This window comes from Protopterus annectens, chromosome 1.part0 (genome assembly GCF_019279795.1).
Source record: "Protopterus annectens isolate FY-2018-M chromosome 1.part0, PAN1.0, whole genome shotgun sequence".
In the NCBI taxonomy this organism is placed as follows: Eukaryota; Metazoa; Chordata; order Ceratodontiformes; family Protopteridae; genus Protopterus; species Protopterus annectens.
In genome coordinates this window covers 439,122,689-439,147,286 of record NC_056725.1, presented here as the reverse complement: position 1 = coordinate 439,147,286, position 24,598 = coordinate 439,122,689, and the positions used below count along the sequence as shown (strand labels likewise).

General features: G+C 38.1%; 1 long non-coding RNA gene across 1 annotated transcript in view; it reads left to right on the top strand.

The window, feature by feature from the left end:
• Nucleotides 1-6,482: 6,482 nt before the first annotated feature.
• LOC122792755 overlaps nucleotides 6,483-24,598 on the top strand; it is a 305,447-nt gene continuing 287,331 nt past the window's right edge. The window contains exon 1 of the long non-coding RNA XR_006363426.1: nucleotides 6,483-6,563. This is a non-coding gene — a long non-coding RNA (uncharacterized LOC122792755). The remainder of the gene's footprint in view (nucleotides 6,564-24,598) is intronic.

The following is a 24,598-nucleotide window of genomic DNA, read 5'->3' as shown; positions in this document are numbered from 1 at the left end:
ACTCAAACTCTCCTTAGCATGGAGAACATCGATATCTGTGCAGTAACAGAAACCTGGTTCAGGGCTCCCGAGAGCACCGCAGCACTACCAGGTTATACCTCATACCATGCTTTTTCGCCCCAAAACTTGGACTGAACCACAAAAGGAGGGGGAGTATCGATATTCATCAAAGATACCCACACCTCCAGGTTGGTGGCAAAGCATGAAGCATCAGAGACTATCCATGTGCAACTAACAGTGGGTAAAACTGCCTTCCAGTTTATAGCCTGCTACAGACCACCCTCCCAAACCCAGGAACCCCACTTGGCCTTCCTGAGAACACTGGAAAATATGAAGGTCTCTCCAAACACCATTATATTGGGCGACTTCAACTACCCAAACATAGACTGGGAGCATTACTCTAGCTCCAACACCCTAGCCCAAAGGTTCCTAGAATTTATAAACTCAAATGCTATGGAACAACTTGTTACCACTCCCACAAGAGGGGAAAACATACTGGACCTGATCATCACCAACATGGGGACTCTATGCTCCAGACCAGAAGTGTATCCCTCACTGGTAAGATCAGACCATAAACTAATCTCACTGGTTATTCACATCCCACCCCACCCCTGCCCAGAAAACCACAGTGAAAACTTCTTAAAGCAAATTTCACACTCCTCAAAACTGAGGTGGAATCCTTCAAAGCCCCGGCCTGTGGAAAATAGCCCAGACCGCAGAATCTTGTATAAACGCATTCTATGAACACCTTCAGGAATGCATGGATCATGCGATCCCAAATAAAACCAAGACCCAATCCTCCAAAGGCAGACGTCCTGTCTGGTGGACCCCAGCCATAAACAAACTATACAATAGAAGGAGGAAGCTACTAAATGATAGAGCAAAATCCCAAAAAGGGAAGGCATCACTGATCAGTATTATGAGAAAACTACGGGCACTCATAAAAATCGCCTTACTAGCTTCGGTGAGAAAAAATTCAGCCACAGGATTACATGATAATCAATACAAGGCTTTTACTATGCGCGTTATTAGGAACCTGGGTGGAATTCCCAGGATATGCCTGTAGAATTAGTCCAAAATGACAAAAAAATACACCACCTCAAAAACCCACAGATATTACAACATCCTAGCTGATAGGTCTAGCGCGAAACCTCGGCCTCTTTAAATTCAAAAGGGCAGGCAAATATTCATCCTGTTGGTGAGGCTGCCCCTGATATCCGTTCAGGTAAGAGCTGCCCTCTCCAGCAAGGTAAACACAGCATCACTTCAATGGGACCACAGGACAGTGTCCTGGCTGGCCCTACATGAACCTATAAGAAGAGCTAAACCCAAACATGCTAAAACTACTGTTTAATCTCTCAGCCTTACTACAGGATATGTACCTAAAGAGCAGCGACAGCAACAGTGCGTGGTCCCTCTCCACAAGGTGGTGCCCCAGTGGATCCTGGAAACTTCGTCACCCCATAAGCCTGACTAGCTTCTTCTTGGTCTGCAAAGCTATGGAAAGGATCATCATGGACCTCATAAGCGCGATATTGCGGACCTACAGACACACTGGATTCTAACGAAGTTCGGGTTTCTTTGTTACGACAGATCCTGGGCTCTTAAACCTGGTTGATTTCTTTGAAACAGTCACCAAGGCCATTGACGAGGGAAGGTGGTCCACACAGCCTACCTGGACCTCAAAAGCCTTCGATAATACCCCACTGGCATTATAGATAAGCTCACCAGCTTAAATATAAACCCTATGTCACTAGATGGATTGCAAACTGGCTCAAGGACAGAACCCACATGTTAAATTGTGACCATGTCAGACTCCAACCGTTATAGTGTTGTTCCAGTATCTGGCAGTAAAGACCGTTAAGAATGTTTACATGGGATCACAATTCTCACGGTTTAAATCGTGGTAATAATTTTTCCATTGTATATAATAGTCAATCATGGTTCTACATCCAAGAACCAATAACAGGTGTAGTTTTATTTTGGATCAGTTTATATTGAAATCATGGATATGAGCTAGTTAAGGTAGATTCAAAAAGTTTTGATATTAGGTCACTAAACTTCGGTTTTATTTCCAGGTGTTATTATTTTAATAATGATGTACAAAGTTACATCAAAACATGTATTTAAAATTATTTTTTAAAAAGTGTATATATATTTGTTTCTATACATATTATTTAAAAATGTCAACATTGTCATTTGCGATGTACATCATTTCCTGTACATGTCTTTAAAACCAGGATGTTGGGAGACATCCTGGTTTTCTGAGGAAGTTCACGCTGACAATAAAGTGAAAGAAAGCGCTAAATTTATCTGGCTTTGCAGCCTCTTTCTTACTTCAACAGTCGCTAACTTTTCAGTAGTTTTAGCCTTAGAGTATTTGGTTGTGGCAGCTACCTTGTAATCTGGAGAGAGGGGGACCCAGCTGGTGCATCTGTGTCAGCCTTTTCCAGGTGTGTGTGTGTGTGTGTGTGTGTGTGTGTGTGTGTGTGTGTGTGTGTGTGTGTGTGTGTGTGTGTGTGTGTGTGAAAAAGCAGATATTCAAGTGTGTGTGCCAGATACTTGGAGCTGAGACACAGTCCTTCAGGGTGGGTCTTGTTTGGGATCTGGAGAGACAGAGAATCCTGTCCCAGATGAATGTATGTTCCTGTGTGTTTTGGGGAGAAATTATGTTTGATGCAGAGAGCTCCATTTGAAAATTCTGTGTAAATCCATTCCTGTTTTTAGTGACTACCTCTCACCAGTGTTGGTGGTGAGGATTGAGGCTCCTTGGTTACTGGCCTAGAGTATAGAGGGGCAAATTAGCAATCACAGGTATAAACACTTTTTTGTTATCCAAAATATAATCCATTTTACTTATTATGTTGTTGGCTTCCCATGCCCCATCTATATATGATAACATAAATTGGTACTGTGATTACTTGCATGTGTGACTGTATTATAATATTGCATTCACTTTTGTGGATGGATGTTTGATAAGTTGTCAGCAATGCAATACACACCACTTCAATTTTATATCACTTACCATCTCATCAGAAGAAAACAGTTTTAGTTGTACATTCACTGCCCCTAATACTCTGCCTTAGTACTGCTGCATTGAAAATGTAGGAAGTTATATACTCAGTTTCCTTACCATAAAATCTGATCCCTATTATTATGTTGCTTTCTAACCATAAAATGTTAAACATCAAAAGATGGCAACAAGAAGTGTGGTGTATATGTAGTGTGTGAAGCACCTTAATTGCCACATATACAAGCTGTTTTGCTGTTTAGCTTGATCTGCCAAACAGATATACTTATACAGAAGATGAAGAGATACACATGTTTACCTAACAAGTTACATGCTAGGTTTTGACCAGGTCATCTCAGTCTCTCATTTTTATTTATAGAAATATAGAATACTTATGGTTTTGTTTTACTTTCACATTTCCGTATGTTTGATTTACTACATGAATATAATCATTCTATTTTCAAATCCTAATTGGATACTTAAACAGACCTGTACAGCGTCATAGGGTCCTGCTGACAAAAGAGAAGATGAAGGTGCTAGCTATTTTGTATGAGTCATCTGGTGCAGGGACGTAGCTAGACAATTCTGTTTTGTACTTTCACAGACTCTTATTTTTCTTATTTTTCTGTCGACAACTCATCTGGCATTTAGAAAGATAGAAATCTCTCATAATATTGCCTCAAGCACTTAAAATGTAGGTGTTATTTTCAGCTGTTTGTTTTATTAAAATATACGGTTTTGTAAGCTATGTACCTGTTGTTTGGGGCACTAATTTAAAGAATTGTAGACATATTATTACCCGAGATTATTATTACCTTGTATCAGTATCATTTTTATTTTCTTGCATGTAATTTTATGTATAGTTTGGATAAAACTGCATTAATGTCAATATGCATAATATTATATTATTTGTTAAAAAGTTTTCTTTTAGTATTGCAAAGAATGTTTTAATAATGTCATTATGTTAAGTGTATGCATGTAAGAATGCCCATCTGTATAAACAGGGAGAACAGCTTTGTAAGAATGTTCAAACAGCAGTGGTATCAAACATAAAGTATTCTTAAGCTTTTACTTTATTTTAATGCACAAAACTACCATGCAGTCTGGTTTATTGCTTGTGCAAAAATCACAGTAATACGATTTCTAAGAAGCATTTTGTAGTTCAGACAGACTTCTACACAGTTTGCTATGCATCCTATTGTATTTATTTAAAAGTTAATTTTGATATTATAAAACCTGCCTGAAAATGAAAAGGAGAATGTCCTTCATCACCAGGAAAAATTGAAGAAAAAGTTATCATAAACTGTGACAATAACACCCAAGATTTGGGCTTACCCTATTGACTGATGGGTGTTGCTTATGTTAACCTAGAAATGTATAAAGCTGGATTTTTGTACAACTGCTAGTTGAGGTGACTATCTTCAGCCTCATAATTTTCATCAGTCCATTATGCTGGCTATTAATACATTTAGATTGACAGTGTGGTGCCTCACTAGTTTTATATGTATATTTATGCTAACATTCATTTCTTAGTTTATCTATAGGGTAGTTCTGTCTACAGTTTTTTTTACATTATGCAAAATGGCTATCCTCTGTAAGATTTCACAACTAGAGTGCTGATACTTACAAGTTCCACACAATTCATACTGCCAGCAACATTGGTGTTTTGTAGAAATTGTCTTCACACTCCTGCATATAAGAAAGTTAGTGTGTTACATTCATCTTCATTGTGTGTTACATTCAGCTTCTTTCTAGAAGCTGTGTTGGTGCAGTGGTAGCATTGTTGTCTCACAGCAAGAGGTTCTCCCGTTCGATTCTTGGCTGGAGTGCCTTCTGTGTGGAGTCTGCATGTCCTCCCCACGGTCGAGTGGTATTCGAAAGACATGCATAGAATGGGCATGCCTTCGTTGAAGGTTGGGCATCGAGCTGGCACCTTGGCACCTGTAAAAAATCTACTGCCAATCATTAGCAGACCGGAGTTCCACTGTGGTGACCCCTAACCAGGAAAAGCCGAAAGAAGAACATTCAGCTTCTTTCTAATTCCATGTTTTCAATGACAGGCCTATAGTAAGAAACACAATGTATCTATTGGTTTCCCTTGATCAGTTTCATTGTCCCCACAGTGCTTGCAATAATACTTGACTTGTGTTTATCACTCAGTAAAGTTCAACTCAGCAATGTATATGTACATGTCCATCATGTTTCTGGCTTCCACCTTCACTGGTTTGCTATGTGTTGCATTTTTACTGTAACTATTTAGACATGTCAAAGTTGTCAGAAGTAACTGCATCATGTACTGCTTAAAAAGAATGTTATACGCAGCAATATATATGTGTGTGTATGTATGTATGTATGTATGTGTGTATATATATATATATATATATATGTATATATATATATATATATATATATATATATATATATATATATATATATATATATATATATATATACATATGCAAATATATATACACATACATATATACAAATTATATACTACTGCTACCCAGTATTTCATTGCATTCTTGGTTTCAAGCTTCATTGGTTTGCTATGTGTTACAATTTAATTTTTTAACATGTCCTAGTATATGGCTGCAACTGAAATATGTCTAGGAAAAAAAACTTTATGGAAAAAGTTGCAAATACAGAACATCAGGAAACCAAAAGCACAGTACTAGCAAAACAAAACAAGGCCTAGAAACAGCACACTGCAAATTAAAAACTGAATCTTACTAGGAGAAGATCCTTATGCAGTCACTGAAAAGTCATGTTTATTTGCATTTAAATGTATATTCCTCATTGGACTTTGCAGCCTCAACAAATTTTTAGTTTCCTTTAATAAACACATGAAACCGTGCACAACTTAAGTTAATGTTTAGCTTGACCTACAGTTCATCATTTTCAAGAAGTATTAATATTCTTTTCTTTTGATCAGTCCATGAATTTCCCATTAAGAAAAATATTCACTTCATATAGCTGTTACTAGCTGGGATGTATAATATGAGCTGAACCACTATATACATTCTGCTGCAGTCTGCAGCTTTGCTGAAAAAATTCACACACCATTTGGCAAAAGATACTTCAGTCAGTAATGGTAGTATTGTGATTCTTAAAGTACAGTAATCTGAGTACAGTGCATCCATTTCTATATCTGTTAGGTTCAAGACCTGTTTCTGTGGGCAGTTTATCCAATGCTACTGTTTACTGAAAACTAATGAGGTTTGGGAACAAATTTGTCCATGGGCATCTTTTGTGAGGGTTAGAGTAAGTTAAATGGGGGTGGGGTGGGAGATTTTTGGGGAAGGGGGTTAAGATTAAGGAAAAAGACTTAGGTTCGACTAGACTTTGGGAAAGGAGGGGTTAATTTGTTAAGAGGACTTTAGAGGAAGTGATGTAGATGTAGGGTGGGATTTAGGTTTTATAGCACTGTAACTGCGAGGAAGAATCACATTTTGGTGTGAATTTGCAACAGCACAGATTTGCATCCAGGATGATCTGTAGGTTCTGCAGTGGTCAAATAGGCCTTGGATTAATAGCTGTTTTCATGAAGAAGGTGGGTAATGTTTGGTATTAATTTGGTATTTTTTCCCTCCTTGTGGTATATTAGAGATGCAGTGTAGTTTATTAGGTTTGATTAAGTTATTATGCATGTTTCTTAACAGCTGCTGTGAGTTACAGTGATTATAGGAGCTAGGTTGGAAAATGTATGCAGTCATCAGGGGGTGTTAGTACTGTGTTTTGGTTCTAGATTGGTGAAATACAACTTGACTAGTTATACTGCTCTTCATTGATGGCTGGTGTTTGTAGGGCGGTTGTTAGCAGGTTAATTTATTTTCAGGATGTGGTGTGGTTTATTACCCTACAAGAATTGTTGGTGGTGGCTCTGTGATGGGTTGGCTTGGTGGTGGGCTGCTTTCACCCTACAGTAATCATTGGTGGTGGCTCTTGCTGTTTTTTTTCCCCATTTGGCAGTAGATGGACATTGGTGGTGATTGGGTAGTGTTTTGTGGCTTTTGGGGGCTGGATTGTGTCTCCCCCAGAGCTGAGGTGATGATTGTTGGTTGTTTCACGGGTTCTGCTTATATCTGGGAACCTTGCCTATGCAATGGGGTTTAATAGTTAGGGGGCATAATGTAGTGGTAGCTTGCTCAGGTGGTTTGCTTCTATAACTGTTGATGGCAATGTTGGACTTTTGTGGCTTGTGTAGGTAGTTGACCTTCATGCTAAGTGTGGCAGTTGGGTTTTGTGGGTGTCCAGCCACCTGCATGTAGAACCTCATTGCCACATATGTGCGGTGTGTACAGTGGCTGTTACAGGGAGGGAAAAAGGATTGATCTGTATGCATCAGGAGGTTAGTGCTGCATCGTGGATTGATTAATGGGAAATCCTTTTATGTTTTTGTATACCACTCACAGGTCCAGTTATTTGCAGAATGTCCAGATTTTGCCTCATTTTTAGTCTAGTCCTCACAAAATCCATGGTGTTCTAGCAACCACCGTGATGATTGGAGTACTGAAGTCACTAAATAATGACAATACATTTGAGTTTCAGACTTTAAATTTTTCCAAAACAATAGGTTTATTCAGAAATGTATGTAACATGAGCCCTGTTATTTCGACAACTTTTTAAATTACAGGAGGAGTATTTGAATATGGCAGAAGGAGGTGGGTGTAATGGTTAAGATGTTTGCTTTGCAGGCACAAAGTGCAGATTTTGATTCTCACATGGGTTAATTGGATAGTTTTAAAATGGCCCACAATGGCAGTTAGCCTACTACTAATCTATGAAACTATTTACCTATTTTTGGGTCCCCCCCATTATGTCCTGTTTTGTGCTGATTGCTTGCATTAAGAGGCTGAGAGGTAGGGCTGTCTTGTGCTGTCTGCTCAAGTAGCTATTCTGCAGTCAGAGCATTAAGTCCCATGTGCACTTCTGCCATTTGTCAGCAAACATGCTATGGAGGATTGTTATTCAGTATTCAGTCTTGATCTCTCCTTATATGCACCCTGGCTGGGGAAGAGAATTTTTGAGCTGTCCCTCATTTGACACATGTTTTAGTTTTGTTCCCATTTTGAAGTGTGTATCTTTGAAGAGAGAGTGGGGGATTGCAGTTCATAAAGAAAACAATAACCAGAGTAATGGATTTGTTGTAATTCCAGGAATGTCTTTCACTGTTTTTTTCCTCCATCTTAATGGTTCCTTTTTTTTACATATGGTGAATATTCAGAGTTTATGGGAGATGAGGGAAGCCATCATATTGCAGGAGGAGAATCTTTTCCAGGAGATGGCTAATACTGTGTCCAGGATGGCAGATGATGCGGGCAAGTCCAGCTGAAAGAAGTGAGATCCAGTGGTGAAGACCAGGATGGTGGCTCGTGATAAGCAGGCAAGGGTGTTGAAAGAGGTGGCTGCAGTAGATCTTCCAGCAGCTTAGAATAGCTCAGGACAGAGAAGAAAATAATGACATGCTGTTCAGAGCCCTGTTAGGTAGGGCAGGTTTTGAATATGTTGGGGGTGTATGTGGCTTAGTTGGGGATGGGCTGTATTAGGAGTTGAGTGATGGTGGAATGTCTAATGGGGTTATGCAGAGGTGCCCAGAGCAGGGGCAGGGTGAAACCATAAGTGAGAAGGATAGGTTAGAGTTGTCTGTGGAGAGTTTGGGGTCATCTGTGGGTTGAGTAGGATCATTTTCTGAAGTTGGGTTGGATTATGGCCTGCAGCCGGGCAATTGGTTAGCTATGCAAGCTTTAGGGCAAGGGACAGGTAAAGTGTTTTGGACCCCTCACATTCCATCCTCAGTTAAGGAAAAGATTTGGAGGGGGGAGTATGTTGATGTCTTTAAATTAATTGATGCAGAAGGGGTGCAGTTACTGGTAGAATCAACTACATCAAATAGCAAGGACCTTTTGGCAGCTTTAGTGGTGGTGGGGAGGTGGAAAGTAGGTAGGGTGAAATGTAGGATGTAGGACATTTGGGTGGTAGGGTTTGTCTACTACATGGCAGTGTGGCTGGAGAAGGATACTTCTTTGGCTTTGCCACTCTTGGCTTACTCTCTTATGATTCGGGGAAACTCAGCGTTTGCGGTCAGGTACTGCTTGGTTATTTTATGACCAGAGGTTTTGGAAGCGGAAAGCAGTTGATCACTTTTTCTGCTGGGAGGTTAGACATCTGGACATATGGTTAGCAACTATGATGGATAACTTTGTGGTGGTTAGTAGAGGGGAAAGGTAGGAGGAGAAGGGAGGCATAAGTTGGGCTTTTAATGCGGGACATTGTTTGTGGGTAGGGTGCAAGTTCTTGGATACTTGTTCAAAGTGTGTGAGGAGCCATCTGGCAGTGCAGTGTGGTCAGCAGAAGTTTAATCTGGTGACTAGGGGGTTCATTTTCAATTGATGGGGTGTTTTCTGTTCTTTCTAGGGATTTCAGAATGTCTGCAGTAGGGGGAATTTTTGAGGGTTATGGGGAGGGGTGTCCTTTATGGGGGCAAGGGGACAACCGGGGACGCATTCACCCATTAAGGTGTAAGTATTGTAGTTTATGCATTAGCAATTTCCTGATTCCTCTCTTAAGGAAGAAATAGTTGAAGGCTTTACTAGGGGGTTTTCTATTAAATCAAGGGGTGGTGGGGAATGGAGTAGTCTGTAAGAATTTGTGATCTGTATGGGGGCAGGAGGAGATTTTGGAAGGCTTGGTCAAAAAGGAACGACAGGCAGGTAGGTTGTCCTTTTGTTAGCCCTCACCTTTGAATGTTTTAAGGTTTCACTGTTGGGTTTTGCTCCTAAGAAGGTGGCCTGTCAGTTTAGGCTTCACCATTTGTCATACTCTGAAGGGAGTTCAATTATTGACTTCATTTCAGTTGAAGATGCCAAGGTCAATTCTGCATCTTTGAATAATACTGTTAAAGTTATTTAGGGGTTTAAGGACCTGTGGGTAGTGAAGGTGGACACAGAATCCACCTTTCACCTTTTGCCAGTATGGGAGGAGAAGTGGCCATTATTACGCATTATAGTTGGGAACAAATTTTTCTTTAAGGCTATGCCAATGGGATGCTCAGTAGCCTTCCCTACTTTTGAGAAATTTAGCACTGTACTTCATTCGGTTTGGCAGCAAGGTGGATATGCATGGAGCGGTGCATTACTTGGATGATTTTTAGATAGTAGGTGATGGGTTTAAGGGAGTGTTTGAAGCTTTGCAAGAGTTTTTGGGGAAGTGTGATGAGTTGGGGGTCCCATTGGTGAGACAGAAGTTGGAAGGCCCAACTAAGCCATTGGAGTTCTTGGGTTTATTGGTGGATACAGAGCATGGGTTGTTCTGCTTGCTGGCTGATAAGATAGCTTGACTGAAGGAGAATATGGGGAGGTTAGTGTGCAAGGATAAGTTGCAAATTAGGGAGATTATGGAGATTTTAGTGCTTCTGAATTTTGCATGCTGGGTAGCTCATGCAGGACATACTTTTTGTAGGTCAGTGGCCTTTTTTGAAAGGAGGGATGAGCAAACATCATTGGGTCAGGGTTAGCAAGTTGGTGTGGGATGATTTGGCTCTTCGCTTGTCATTTTTGGAGCAGTTTAATGGTGTCTCTTTTTGTCATTTAGACTGGTGCACTCTAGATGAACTGCAATTGTTTATGGATGCAGCTGGGGGTGTTGGAATGGGTGAGATTTTGGAGGGAAGTGGTTTGCAGCTTGTTAGATGGTGGATTGAAAGGAAGAGTGGAAGGATATTGCCTTTTTGGCATTAATGTTAATTTGGGTTGCCTCAGTAGTTTGGTAAGAATGATTGAGGGGAAAGATGATTATTTTTAATTCAATTTTTGTAGTTGAAGACTGAGATCTGAATTGTTGGTTTTATATAAGTTAGTTTTGCAGAGTTTGTTAATAAATATTTCATTCACAAGTGTGCATGTGGTAGGGTTAGGAATGAGATTTCTGACAGTTTGTTTCAATTACAGTTTTCCAGGTTGACAGTTGGCCTCAAGGGTGGCAGAGGTGTAGATGGTGTTGCCTGATGAGGTGTGACATCTTGGGTTGATGTAACCAGGAGGTTGGTGCAGCATTTTTGGTGACATCTTCCAGAAGAGCTTATGGTAGCACCTTATGTGATTTTTATAAATTTATTTTGAAGTTGCCTGTGGATAATGGGGATTGGTCACAGGAACTATTATGATATTTGGCTCAGGCTTGGCTGCAGGGTAAGCTGGTGCAATCAATGAAGGTGGACTTAGCAGCAATTAGCATATTTGCATAGGTTGCTGGGCTGTGGGATTTTACAAAATACTAGATGGTGAGGCATATGTTAAGAGGATGGGGTAGAGTGGTTGGAATTAATATATGCGTCGGCCATTAACAAGACAGATTTTGAACGTTTTATTGAAAGGTTTAGCTTTACTGGTGGGTGAGTCAGTAGATTGCTTTGTGTGTTACTTTGTGTTTATGGATGTATTTTGGGGCATTTCGGGTATCTGAGCTGTTAAGATCATTAGTTTGGAGAGAGATGTCTTTTCCAGGGGTAGTGCACATTTGGTTATGTAGGTCTAAAATGGATCAGCTAGGAAAGGTCATGCAGATTATTCTTAAGAAGGATAGGTGTGAGGGGCTTTGTCCTGTAGGTTGGGCTGCAGACTTGGTACAAACTTGTGTGGAGTGCTCTCACAATTTGTTTTTTCAATTTAAAGTGGGTAAGGTGGTAACGAGTAATCAGATTGTACATGTAATAAAGGCTTTGCGATGTATGGGTTTTCCAGGTGAGAGATTCTCTACTCCTTCTTTTCTCAGTGGTAAGGCTTCAGATTTGACAAGGGAAGGCAGATCTTTTCAAGTTATCTGGAGGGTGGGAGGTGGTCTTCCAATGCCTTTTTATCTTGTATTAGGTAATAGATTCAACTGATAATTAATATGTCATTTTTTCATCTTTCAGGAAAGCAGCATGTAATCTTGGGCCATTCATATATCCATTGGGCTGTAAAGAGGGCAGTAGTTAGGACGAATGGAAAGGACTTGCGTTTCCATTGATTGGGCTGGACATTTAGTTGGCAGGGGATTAGAGGTCTTAGGAGAACTCAGTTTTTGGATGAATATGAAGTGATATGGGTATGGATGGGGCTTTCTCAAATATTGGTGATACATATGGCTGGTAATGATTTGGGCATAATTCCTAAAAAGTAGTTGGTGGATAAGATAAGGGTGGATTTGTTTATGTTACAGTTGTTATATCCAGGTATGTGCATTGTATGGTTGGAGATAGTACTGCATTTGTGTTGGAAAAATGCTGCTAGTGTTAAGGCTGTGGAATAAGCATGGAGGTTTGTTAACCATAGCCTAGTGTATCAGTTAAGGTGGTTGGATATGTATATGATAGACCATAGGGATTTCAATGGTAAGGACCCAGTTTGGTTTAGATCTGATGGGGTACACTTGAATGAATTTGATTTAGATTTGTTTGATGTACATTTAAGTTTATTTTTTGAAGGTTTGGTGAAAGATCTTTTGTAAGAGAGGGGGTAGCAGCCTGTGGTCAGACTGGTGGGTGGAGAAGAGGGGCAGGCTTGTCCCTCTTCTGTACCCCATTTTGGTGTTGGGTGTTAATGCAAGGAGTCTTGGGGATGAAAGTAAACTGCTGGACACTGCTTAATAAGAATAAGTTAGCAGAGGCATGGAGGGGGTATGTTGCCCTGATGTATATTATAAGGCTTTTCATGTTGTGGTTAGTGTCATTCCAGTTATAATTAGTATTTGAATAATAATGTAATATAGCTATCTATGAAATTAATAAAGGTTCTCAAATTCCTTTTGATGTAACTGCATATTATTGAAGGGGATCATGACAAATGAGGTTGGGAACAAGCCAATTTGTCCAGGGACATCTTGGGTGAGGTTTAGAGTGAGTTTGGGTTGGCGGGGTGAGAGAGTTGTTGGGTAAGGGAGTTGAGATTAAGGAAAAAGAGTTAGGTACAACTTGACTTTGGGAAAGGAGGGCTTAATTTGTTAAGGGGACTTTAGAGGAAGTGAGGTAGATGCAAGGTTGGCTTTATGTTTTATAGTACTGTAACTGGGAGGAAGAATCACATTTTGGCATGAATATGCAACCCACCCTCCCTCCTCTTTTTTTTTTGTTAATTTGTTTGTTATGGTTATGGAAGTGGGTATTGGGCAGAGAAGAGAGGCAGGCTTGTCCCTCTTCTATTCTTCCTTGGTGTTGGGTGTTAATGCAATGAGTTTTAGAGGTGAAAGTCAGCTATTGGACACTGCTTGATAAAAATAAGTTAGTTGAGGTATGGATGCTGCTTATTTGGACAGGATGAGTGGGTACGCTGCCCTGATGTATATTATAAGGGTTTTCATGTTATGGTTACAAGGTCATTCCTGTTATAATTAATATTTGAGAAATAACATAACATAGCTATGTGTGAAATTAATAAAGGTCATCAAATGTCTTTGGTGTTACTGCAGATTATTGAAGAGTACTGGGACAAAATACTTGAAGAATTGTTAAATGGTTATTTTTAAAATCAAACCATTTTGTAGATAAGAATGTGCTATGCTGTAAAATGCTGTAAAGTCATAAGAAACATGCTGTACCACAGGTGTGTGTGTGTGTGTGTGTGTGTGTGTGTGTGTGTGTGTGTGTGTGTGTGTGTGTGTGTGTGTGTGTGTGTGTGGGAGGGGGGTAACTGCCTAAAAGCAGATTATTTCTGCAGATCACCACTGACTCCTTGCCTCACTTCATATATCTCAGGTGCAGTTATAGTCTTGCTTTCTAGTTTTGTTATTGATCTGTGGAAGACTGGGAGAATGTAATGTAAGAAGTGGGTCTATATTAAAATCATGAAGAGGTGTTACATTGAACGCCTCTTCAGTGACAGATAAAGACCGAAGTCTGAAAATAGCAAAGGCTCAGGCTAGTGATTTTTTTCCCAGGGAATAAAAATCACTTGGCCTTAGCCATAGCATTGCCCTTTACCCCACTGTAGTGCAATCTCAAAGTTGGTATATTTAGTTATGGGTGGTGTGGGGGGCACAGCCCCCCACTTAGTTATGTTTTAAATAGTGTGTGTGTGTTTGCTACTAGTAATTTATTCCCAGGGAAAGAAATTGTTTTGACCATTTGCGATTTAGTGCGTTCGGTCTTTGTGTCGGTGAAGAAGCATTCGATGTAATGCATCTTTGCGATTTTAGTATAGACCCTAAGAAGTATATGTAGCACTCTACCTTAGAGATGTTGTTATCCAGAAACCATCCTCATCAGCCTCACAGATTTCTAAATTACACGCTGGTATTCCTCATGCCCCTGACTAATGAAGTAGATTTTAATTGCAGGCCAGCCCAATAGTCCACCAGTCCTGAAACTGCTGGCAGTCATGCCAGTCACCTTGTTACAGCATGCTAAAGAATCTCCTTTCAGTCTTGATCTGGAAAAGCAAACATATCTTTTAGCTGTGCCCCTTTTTTAGCAAAAATTCATTGTGTACTTTCATGATCAGCATTTCCATATCGAATCATACAACAGCCTTAAAGTCATTTTTACCACAGCTTTTTAATACACAGCACTGGCAGTTTGATGGGATTGTATGTGACACCTCAGACTGAAGATATTTAAAACAGAATTACGTTTCCCATAATTGACTGAAGCATTATCTGCACCATAACTGGATATGTGCTTTAACTGCAGCTGTTTCTATACTAGTATGTGTTTTGACTTTTTTAAATATAGACCCAGCAGACTCATTGCGGTCCTCATAAAAGTCTAGTAAGTTTTTCTGGATGCCATGGTTACAGTGGAAGTATCAAATTGCTAATGTGAATATTTTTTTGTCTCCTTTATTGGAAACATCATATAAAATACAGTAGTAAGAATATCCCAGTTCCTGTAGAAAAATCTCCTCTGAGTATGCTGACATTACATTCAAGGTAATGCATTTTGCGTTTGTCTTACAATAACTTAATTTCACTGCAATTGTTGACTCCGGGTACATTACTTGTGCCAGTTTTATGCTGCAGTTGATAGACATGTAACAGTGGTTATGTTTCACCCCATGGTACAATGCTGTAAACTCTGCTGCAGATATTTTCAGAGACTCAATAGATGGAGCACATGGCTGGACAAATTTGGTCATTAAGCTATTCCTATACTATTATGTTCTATAACTTCAGGCTTTGTTGATTTCTCCCATATTTCTGGTGTCTCTTCAGAGCTTTTTCACCATTCTACTTAATGGTGAATGTTATCCCACAGGAAGTACACTATCTCAGTGAATCTGAGGTCATCACAGAATGCACCCATGGGTAGGTCTGTTCCCATGCCTTAATTTAGGTGCAAAAGCTTTGTTTTCTTTGATGAAACTGCTGATGTGTTGGTGGTGCTCACAACCTTTTCTGTATCATCATCTTTTTCTAAAAATAGCCACACTGATTCCTGTAGTGTGTTCACTAGAAAAGGAAAGAAAAATTGAATATTAACCCACCACCCCATAGTGGATCATTTTATTTCACATATGTCAGAAACAACTGAAAAATTATTTTTAATCAGTGACTTTGATCAAATGTCCTACATGCAATGGCTTTCCATTGATGCAGTACCCATGGAAGTCAAAGTAGGAGCATAGTAGCCTTGCAGGTCATGTACTCCAATTCTTTAAGAAAGCCCAACATTTCACCTTAAGCAGTGACAGCAGTATACGTAGTAACATAGGTATCGTGACCTGAAACTGCATCTACAATCTATATCATTATGCTACCTTGCTTGTTGAAGTTTTCTGTTTTGAAAAAATTTGAAGTGGTTCACTTCTCTTTATGTAGCCACCTCAAATTTCCAAAGCAAACTGTGCTTCCTCTGGCTTTTACTGTAGTGATCAACATGAATTCTCAATGCAAAAAATCAGTCGGTTGCTGTAACCAGAACAAAGTTCCTAGACTAAATAAAAACACATGTGCAAACAATATTTGAGCAGTAGACTATCATTGTTCATTCAGACACATTTCACATTTCCTTATAGCATCATCTTGCACTATTGTCTTGGTGTCTCCCCTCATCAGTCAAGTCAGATCATAAACTACTGACTTTCACCTTCAACATGTGTAAACTAACTGAGCCAAACATCTCAGAATTTAAGAATATTAACTGTAAGACGCTGACCGGTTCGAGTCTCAGAGCGTTTTCTGCGTGGTGACATGTGTGAATGGGCGTACCTTTGTTGAAGGTTGTGCATTAGGGCTGGCAACTCAGCACGTATAAATCAACTGCCAATCATTAGCGGACCGAAGTTCCGCTGTGGCGACCCCTAACCAGGAAAAGCCGAAAGACACAACAACAACTAACCTTATCAATGTTTGACAGTTTAAAAGTTTAGTTATAGATAGATCACCCCCTGTTATTATCTCGGCAAGTAGCTATACAAAGGATTTGTACATCAGCTTAGATAAATATATAGAGATGGTAGTCTTAACCACATCAAAATATGAGAAGTTAAAAAAACACCTTGGTGATCTAGCAACATAAACAAAATTCCAGAATAAATGAAAAAAAAATCATTAAACTATAAGGCAGATCAAAAGCAAAGATAATATTATAAATCTGACTAAAACATTTGAAAATTAATGTTACGTATACTAAAGGAACCAATGAACTTAGGTTAGCATCTGAGGCTAAGAACAAGTGCAAAACATTTTACCATGTTTGAAAACTCATAATTAATACCCAACATTTCTCTGAACTTCAGCATGGCACCACCAATTCTGACCAGTGGACATAGCCAGCATACTAGCAAACATATTCTGTGCAAATTTTACCTTAGAGAAAACTTTCTAAAGCACCATTATCCCTGAATTCCTCAAACATCACATCATCACTAAAGACCGTGTACCAAAGGTGTTCTCCAAGGCCAAAGATATTTTGACTCCACCATGGAGCCTAAAAATATGCATGGCTGGTTAATAAGCAGTAATAAATGCATCATTGTGGAACCACTCCTTAAAGTATTTAATCTTATCTTAGCAAGAAGCTTTGTGTTTGAGGTCTGGCACACAGCAATAATAATGTCACTTGAAAAGGGTGTCCATACCACTAACACTGGAAGTTATAGACCAATCAGCCTGACAAGTTTCATTTGCAAAGGCATTGAACATATTGTAACTGACCTGATAAACTATATAAAAATCAGACTAAACCCATGGCAGTTTGGCATGGCCAAGGATAGATCACAGCAAATGAAATTGGTTGACTTCTTTGAAGCAGAATTTTAGCAGTGGTTATGTTGTCCGCACAGTGAACCTGCGTCTAGCTAAGGCATTTTACATCATCTCCCATGCTAGCATAGTTGTGTAGATAAAGGCATTATAAATAGACCCCTATGCAGTAAGATGGATAGCAAATCGGCTAAAAGACAGAACCCACATGGTGCATGTAAGCGGTGCCTCATCAGTGTATCATCATGACCAGTGTTTTCATGCAGGGTTCAGTACTGGGATCTCTTTCAATCAGCAGTTACTTTTCTAATCTGTTTACCATGTACCAAGATCTCTATGGCTAATTACGAGTAAGCTGGCAGATGGCAAAAAAGTGGAAGTCATTTTCAAGTTATCCTCTGACATCACAGCCTTAGCCCTAAAGGAAGAACTTGTGTAAATAACAGTTATAGTGAACATGGGCTTATGCAACTTGATAGAAAAAAGTGGAATATTATTCTCACATTTGGCAGATAACCCTTCTCTCTGGCATACAGTTACTGTACATAGGCAACACTGAAATTCAAAATGAGAATATGGCAATAGACCTTGGAACCTGGGCTAATAATTCCCCTCTCCTTTAATAATAATGTAACTAAATTGCATAGAAAGTACTTTTGCTTAATGTAGCTATTCATCAAATGAATATCATCCATATCTAAGCATGTCTTTGTCTCTTTAGCAATGGCTAAAGATTTTACTATACAATACATGTCTGTTGTACAATGCCTCAGGAAACTGCATCATATTTACCTTGAACAAATATGCATATTTTTATTTTTTTATAAATGAAAAAATGCATTTACATTGCAGAACTTAATCAATCTGTTAGTAACCAAAAACACTGAAAAACACACAAGAAAACTGCCATGAAACCTAAGAATAAATAATTGCCTGTCAGTTACCATCAACCTTCCCATGTCCCGCCTGCTCCTGTGACTCACTTAGCCATTGGCCCCACCCCCCAATCCTGCCAAACATTCAATGCTATCTTATGCTTCAGCTGCTTGTATTTTCTTCCAAACCTCCAGACTGCTGTAGAATCAGTATCTCTCAACCTGTCTGCATGGTGAAATCTGGACAGGAGGACAAAGCAAAAACTAATGGGGGAGGGGGCAACAAAATCAGGGCTAGATTTTAAACAAAGTTGTTATAACATGTTTTGTATTAGCATGCACTTTCCAAAGGATATGAAGACAGAAACTCAAATCTATAATCTCTAGTCAAACTTACATTCCTCAGTGGTTTGCCAATAAAAGAACAAACTGAAAATGCAAGGCAAAAATTTGGACATTCCGCAAAAAATCTGGATAGGTCAGACACATGTGAATTACTTATTTTAAAAATAAACAGCAACTCTCTGCCTTTGCAGTCAAAGTCCTCCTCTACCATCTCCAAACCCCAGTTGGTAATGGGTGATCCCATATTATATAAATGTTATCATTTTCTATAACACTTTGTGGCTCATGTTTCCAATACTTCTCAGCTACTTCAGCTTTGTAGCATTTGCACAATCCCCAATGTAATCGTCTTCCCACATCATTATGCCTTACAGTATACAGGCTCTCTGCTATTAGTGTATCACACCCAGCAATAAGATGTGCAACTGTTTCCAATCCTGTTTTACAAAACCTGCATCTTGTCTGTTTCTCTGACATGTTCAATGAAATTTGTAAACCAGTGTGTGTATAGTCCACTACCCTGGGCTACCAGTATTAACCTTTCATCTTTTGGTTTAAATTCACCTCTCCTTAATCATTCCTGTATCAGATCCTGATTGAAATGAGGTTGTTCCAAGAGTTTTCTGTACTTGCAACTACGTTTATGCTTCTTCCACATTTCTTGCCTTTTCATTGGCTCCTTCACCTTATATTCTTTTTTTTGTTTGTTTGTTTTTTGGCACATTCAGTTGCTGCCTGTTTTTTTGTCTATTTCTGGTTTGATTTCTGCTCCCACTTGACACAGATATGCTTCTGCTAAACAAAGCATGGATTTTGTAAGATCAGCAGATATGTGTGCAATCCTAAAATTGCAGATCTATACATGAAATCAGTTTCACGGAGGCAATATATAATCTTGGTATACACTGACTTTTATAAATCATTTTATAAGTGTGAAGCATTTTGTTTTGTTCTCCTTTTGTTCTCCTAGCCAAATGATCCAATATATTTTAGGTCCAGTCAATCACCTCAAAACTGTAAGTTAGAACAGGTAGAACAAATTGGTTTATACCTTGGACTTTGTTTCTGTGTTAGGGCTGTTTTTAGTATTAATTTTAGTGTTCTGAAATGTTCCTTACTAAGTTTTGTACGCATCTGTTAATGTTTTATTGTCAGTCCTTCATCGGTTTCTAAATATTTATACACTCCATCCTGTTCAAGTTCCTTTAACATTCTTGCCCCAGACTGATATTTTCTTGGTGTAGCTTTCCTGTTTTTAACGTTGCTTTTGCACATTTATCAAGACTAAATGACATTCTTATATCATCTGAGAAAGTTTTGACCACCTGCAGTTCTGCTTTCAGTTCCCCATCTGATAAATTCTACATTTGTAAATCATATGCAAATTGTATATGAGAAGTCTTTATATTTTGTTGTTTTCTAGGAGTGAAATTGTAGCCATGACCTAATCTGTTGGACAGCTTACTGGGTTAAGGGCAACACAAAAGTGTCAAAGAATCACCCTGGAATATCCCCCTTTGAATTGTTATCCCCGGGATAATAATGTGCCCTTTATCATGTCTTGGCTGCAGAGTGGTTCACCACTGTTTCTTTGTCAGTGTGACATAATCAATCAAAATTGGGTGTATCTATAAATCTGTAAGCACTCCTTTACCCATGAATGTGGATGCTCTCATTTACTTTTTGTAGTCTAGCCATGCATACTTAGATTTCTCTACTTCTTACAATTCTCTGTTATGACTATATAACAACAAATGATCCTTTGTTCCATATGGCTTTCTTTATTACCATTCTGTTCTATTGCCATAATTAAGTCCATTAAATAGTTTATACATCATCAGAAGGAAAGTTATTGGTCTATAGTTTTTAGGATAGCTTGCAGGTTTACTCTTAAGAATAAGTATAATTTTTCTTGTTAACCAGCTTGGTGTCTGTTCAGGATGTGCATATAAGTAACTGTTACTCAGGGCAAAATTTTCATGTAAAGATGTTAATACTTTTAGCCAGAAGTTAGGTACTATATCTGGGTCTGGGATTTTCCTATTTAGGTGCTTTTCTTAATTTTATTTCAATTTCTGGTATACGCTCTATATTTAAACTTCTTGCTGTTTATTTTACTTTTATCCATTCAGTAACTTTGTTATGATTCTCAGGGTCTTCATAGACATTTCTCCAAAATGTGTATATTTCTTCTTTTCTTGGTGGTGTTTCTCTTCCTTTTGCTTTGTTTCCCATTTCCCTATAAAACTTTTTGGGGTCATTAATGAATTACTTATTTTGTACTCTTCCTTTATATTTATCTGCATATCTTTCTAGTTTCTCTGCCTGTGCTGATAGCTTTACTTTATTATTTGCAATAGTGTATAATAGAAACTAGCCTATTCTGATATTGCACATTGCCTTTATTGTGTCTATCAAAATATTTTTGTTGATCTGTTTTCTCATCTGTACACTTTAAATGGAGACACTTATTGTCTTAATTGCTTTATAATTTTCTCTATTCAGTACTTCCATGATGGTATTTGACTTCTTCCTTTCCCTTATTGCTCTGTATTTTTGCGGTAGGACTTAATCTGTTATTAATTTAGCTGCACAGTAATATGTCCTGCTTAATTCTGTTATATCACATGGATTTCTGTCAATAGTCCTAATTACTGTGTTCATTTGTTTTATCACACTTCTAACATTTTGGTTCTTGTTGACTTTCTGTAATATATTTCTTACATTTTGGTTCTTGTTGACTTTCTGTAATATATTTCTTACACTGATCTTAAGAAGTCTATCCATTTCTATTAAACCAATCAACTGTCCCCTTAGAACATTGTCTTCTGAAATAAAGGCACATTTGTTCTCCATTTTCCACAGGTATTCGACAGAAAGTTCCAGAACATCTTCCTGAGACATGTTCTCTTCAGCTTCATCCTGTATTATCCAATACTCTTTCATATGGGAACTCATTGGTCTATCACTCCACAGCATTGACTGTCAGAGTTATTACTATTTCTTGTTCCTTCCCTTGATGTGCAGCTCCAACTGAACATTCATATTGGTTTCCTACTAAAGGGTCCAAATTATCTTCATATGGTAACTGATCGGATGCTTCACTTTCTACTGGTTTCTCCTTAATTTGGGGATTTGTTGTTCTAACATGCTGTGATATTACCAGAGTGGATGTTTTACACTTTGCAGGTATTCCATAACTCCAGTTTTTATTTCTTTAACCTCTCCATTAATAATCCTCTTTTCTGCTTTCCCCCATTTGTTTTCTTATTTTTTGTATTTTAATATGTTCTGTATCTGGAAACCTGTGCCTGCATTTCTCTTCAAATATTTTTGGTGCTGCTATTTTGTATTGATTAGTTTTACTTCCTCATTTGCATAAATATTGCACCTTATTAAATCTTTTTCTTCCCCATGTCCATATTTATTCTTCAGATGTCTCCCAGTCCTCCAGTTTCTCCTTACTTTGGGGACTCGTTCCATCATGTTGTGACATAACCTGTTAGACTTTCTACATTAAATCCTTCACTTCGTAGCTATTCCACAACTTCAGCTTCTGTTTGATTAACTTTTTCTTTTCTAATATTATGTTCTACAATCCAACTTTGTGATCCTATTTTCTGTATTGTGAAATTTCAAGAATCTCCAGATTTTGTTCTTTATACAATTTTCTCAGTTGCTTCTTTTTCCAAATGGCTCAAAATTTCCTTGGTCTATCTAATTTGTTTTGTAAATATAATGTACTAATGAACATGGATTTACTTCTGAAACTTTTGAAGGTTTTCATGTGCAGGTATTTTTTTTTTCTCTAATTTCTCTCTTAAGCTTTTGTATATTTTCTGTCCAGAAATTTTGGGCATAATAGTAGAAATACTTAATTTTTTTCTTATCCTCAATAGTCTAGCATCTTTTTTGGCCTGTCAGGTTTTGTGTTTTTTGTGGACTGCTACCTGCTACAACGGGGGGCATCCTCCCCCTAAGTCTGGCCTATCCCAATTGTAGGAATGTTTCTGTGTCATTTTCACTCTGTATAATCTACCTAGTTTTTGATTAGTTTTTTTAATCATGACTGATGCATGATGATCAATTTCAACTGTTCATCTTTAATGGCACTCAGTAATTTTGTGTACTTTTCTATCATGGTGTTGTTGGCAGTAATAGTGAATTGTGCTGTTTTGACATAGATGTGATATGGAGTTAAGAGAAGTAATTTATTTTTGTAAGGTTTATTAATAGTTTTGAATTATTTAGCCATATTTCAATTGATAAGAAAGACTGTGGTGAAAGGTGCTATATGTCAGTGAGAGAGAGAGAAATTTTCAGAGCAGATTCGGGTCAAGTCATCATCATATATCCCATATATATCCCACAAGGTAATAATAACTCCATTGTCAAAGACCTTCTGTTTTTGCTATCCACCAATATAAATCATAAAACAATCATTTTAGTTGACATAAATATAGACTGGCTATCCATATATTATGCATACCACACATTAACTTTACTCAATTTATCAACTCTCCAACTAGGTATAACAAATAATTGAGTCCTCAACACTAGAATGGGCCCTTTCAATAGATTTAAGCAAAATTATCTGCGCAGGCACTTTCCCAGCACTATATTACAATTTACCTCCATACCTTTACAAAAAGACTATTTATCCAAATTGCAGAACAAAAAAAAACACTACATTACTGCCCTAAACACATCTAAATTTATCCCAGTCACTTTTCTTAGCTAGGCTTTATCTGTGTAAATGTTATACACTAGAAAGCACTGCCTCATACTCTTATCTTTTTAAATTTCTCCAAATCTTTTGGGTTTCTATTACCATGACAGGAATAGACCCCATTCCTAAGTCAAAGTATGATTAAAGTTTATGAAATTAGTATTGGTTCAATCTTTGTCAACCACAAGTGTTCTTCACAGCACCCACAGTGTGTCCAGTAATGACTTCTCCTACAATTCATATGGAGTTTCATGTATTGGTAACATATCTAAATACAATTGTAGATTCTTCTTTAAGACCCATTGCTCCTACAACTATTGGAACTGTCCGAGTATCTTTCTTCCATATTGCTCTCATGTCTGCCTGCAAATCCTGATATTTTATGGCTTTGTGTCACTCTGTGCACAAGACACTGTTGTCACTGCATGTAGCAATTTGAACGAGCAATGCTACTTTTATCTTTTCATGGACAACTATATCTAGTTTTCTCGCATCTGTCTTTTGAACTGCTGATAATGGGTGATCCCGTGTGATGTAGACTTCAACATTTTCTATTATGCTTTATGACTTGTTTCCATTGTTTTTTGGTTACTTAAGTATTATAATGTTTGCACAATCCTCAGTGCAACAGTCTTGCCACATTATTATGCCTTTCAGTATATAGCCCTTCCATCATTAGTATGTCACAACCAGCAAAAAGGTGTGCAACTGTTTCCATTTCTGTTTTACAAAACCTGTATGTGTCTGTTTCTCCCACATGTTCAATGGACTTTAACCAACATGTACGTAGTCCACTATCTTGGGCCGCCAATATTAACCTTTCATCTTTTGGTTTGAATTCACCTTTCCTTAACCATTCCTGCATTCGATCATGATCAACATGATGTTCCAGAAGTTTTCTATACTTGCAACTATATTTATGCATTTTCTACATTTCTTGCCTTTCATCTGATCCTTCACCTTATACTCTTTTGTCTTTTTGGCACATTCAGTTGTTGCCTGATTTTATCTACTTCTGGCTTCCTTTCCTAGACTAAGAAAGGAAGTCATCTTAGATTTATTCTATGCATGTTTCAAAACTTTCACTATGTTTGTGTCTTGTGAGGTCAGTAGATATGTATGCAATTCCATGATTGCAGCTCTATATATGTAATCTGTTTCAAGGAGGCCCATATCTCCTTCGGAATGGGGAATATATAATCTTAGTATGCACAGATTTTTATAAATAATTTAATTTTATAAATAAATGAGCATGAAGCATCCTTCTTATTTTCCTGTCTAATTTATCCAACACCATTTGGGGCCAGTCAATCGCTCCAAAACTGTAAGTTAGGATAGGAAGAGCAAATTGTTTTATAGCTTGAACTTTGTTCCTAGATGTCAATGCTGTTTATATGATTAATTTAAGTCTTCTAACATATTCCTTGCTGAGTTTTATTCATATTTGTTCATGTTTTATTG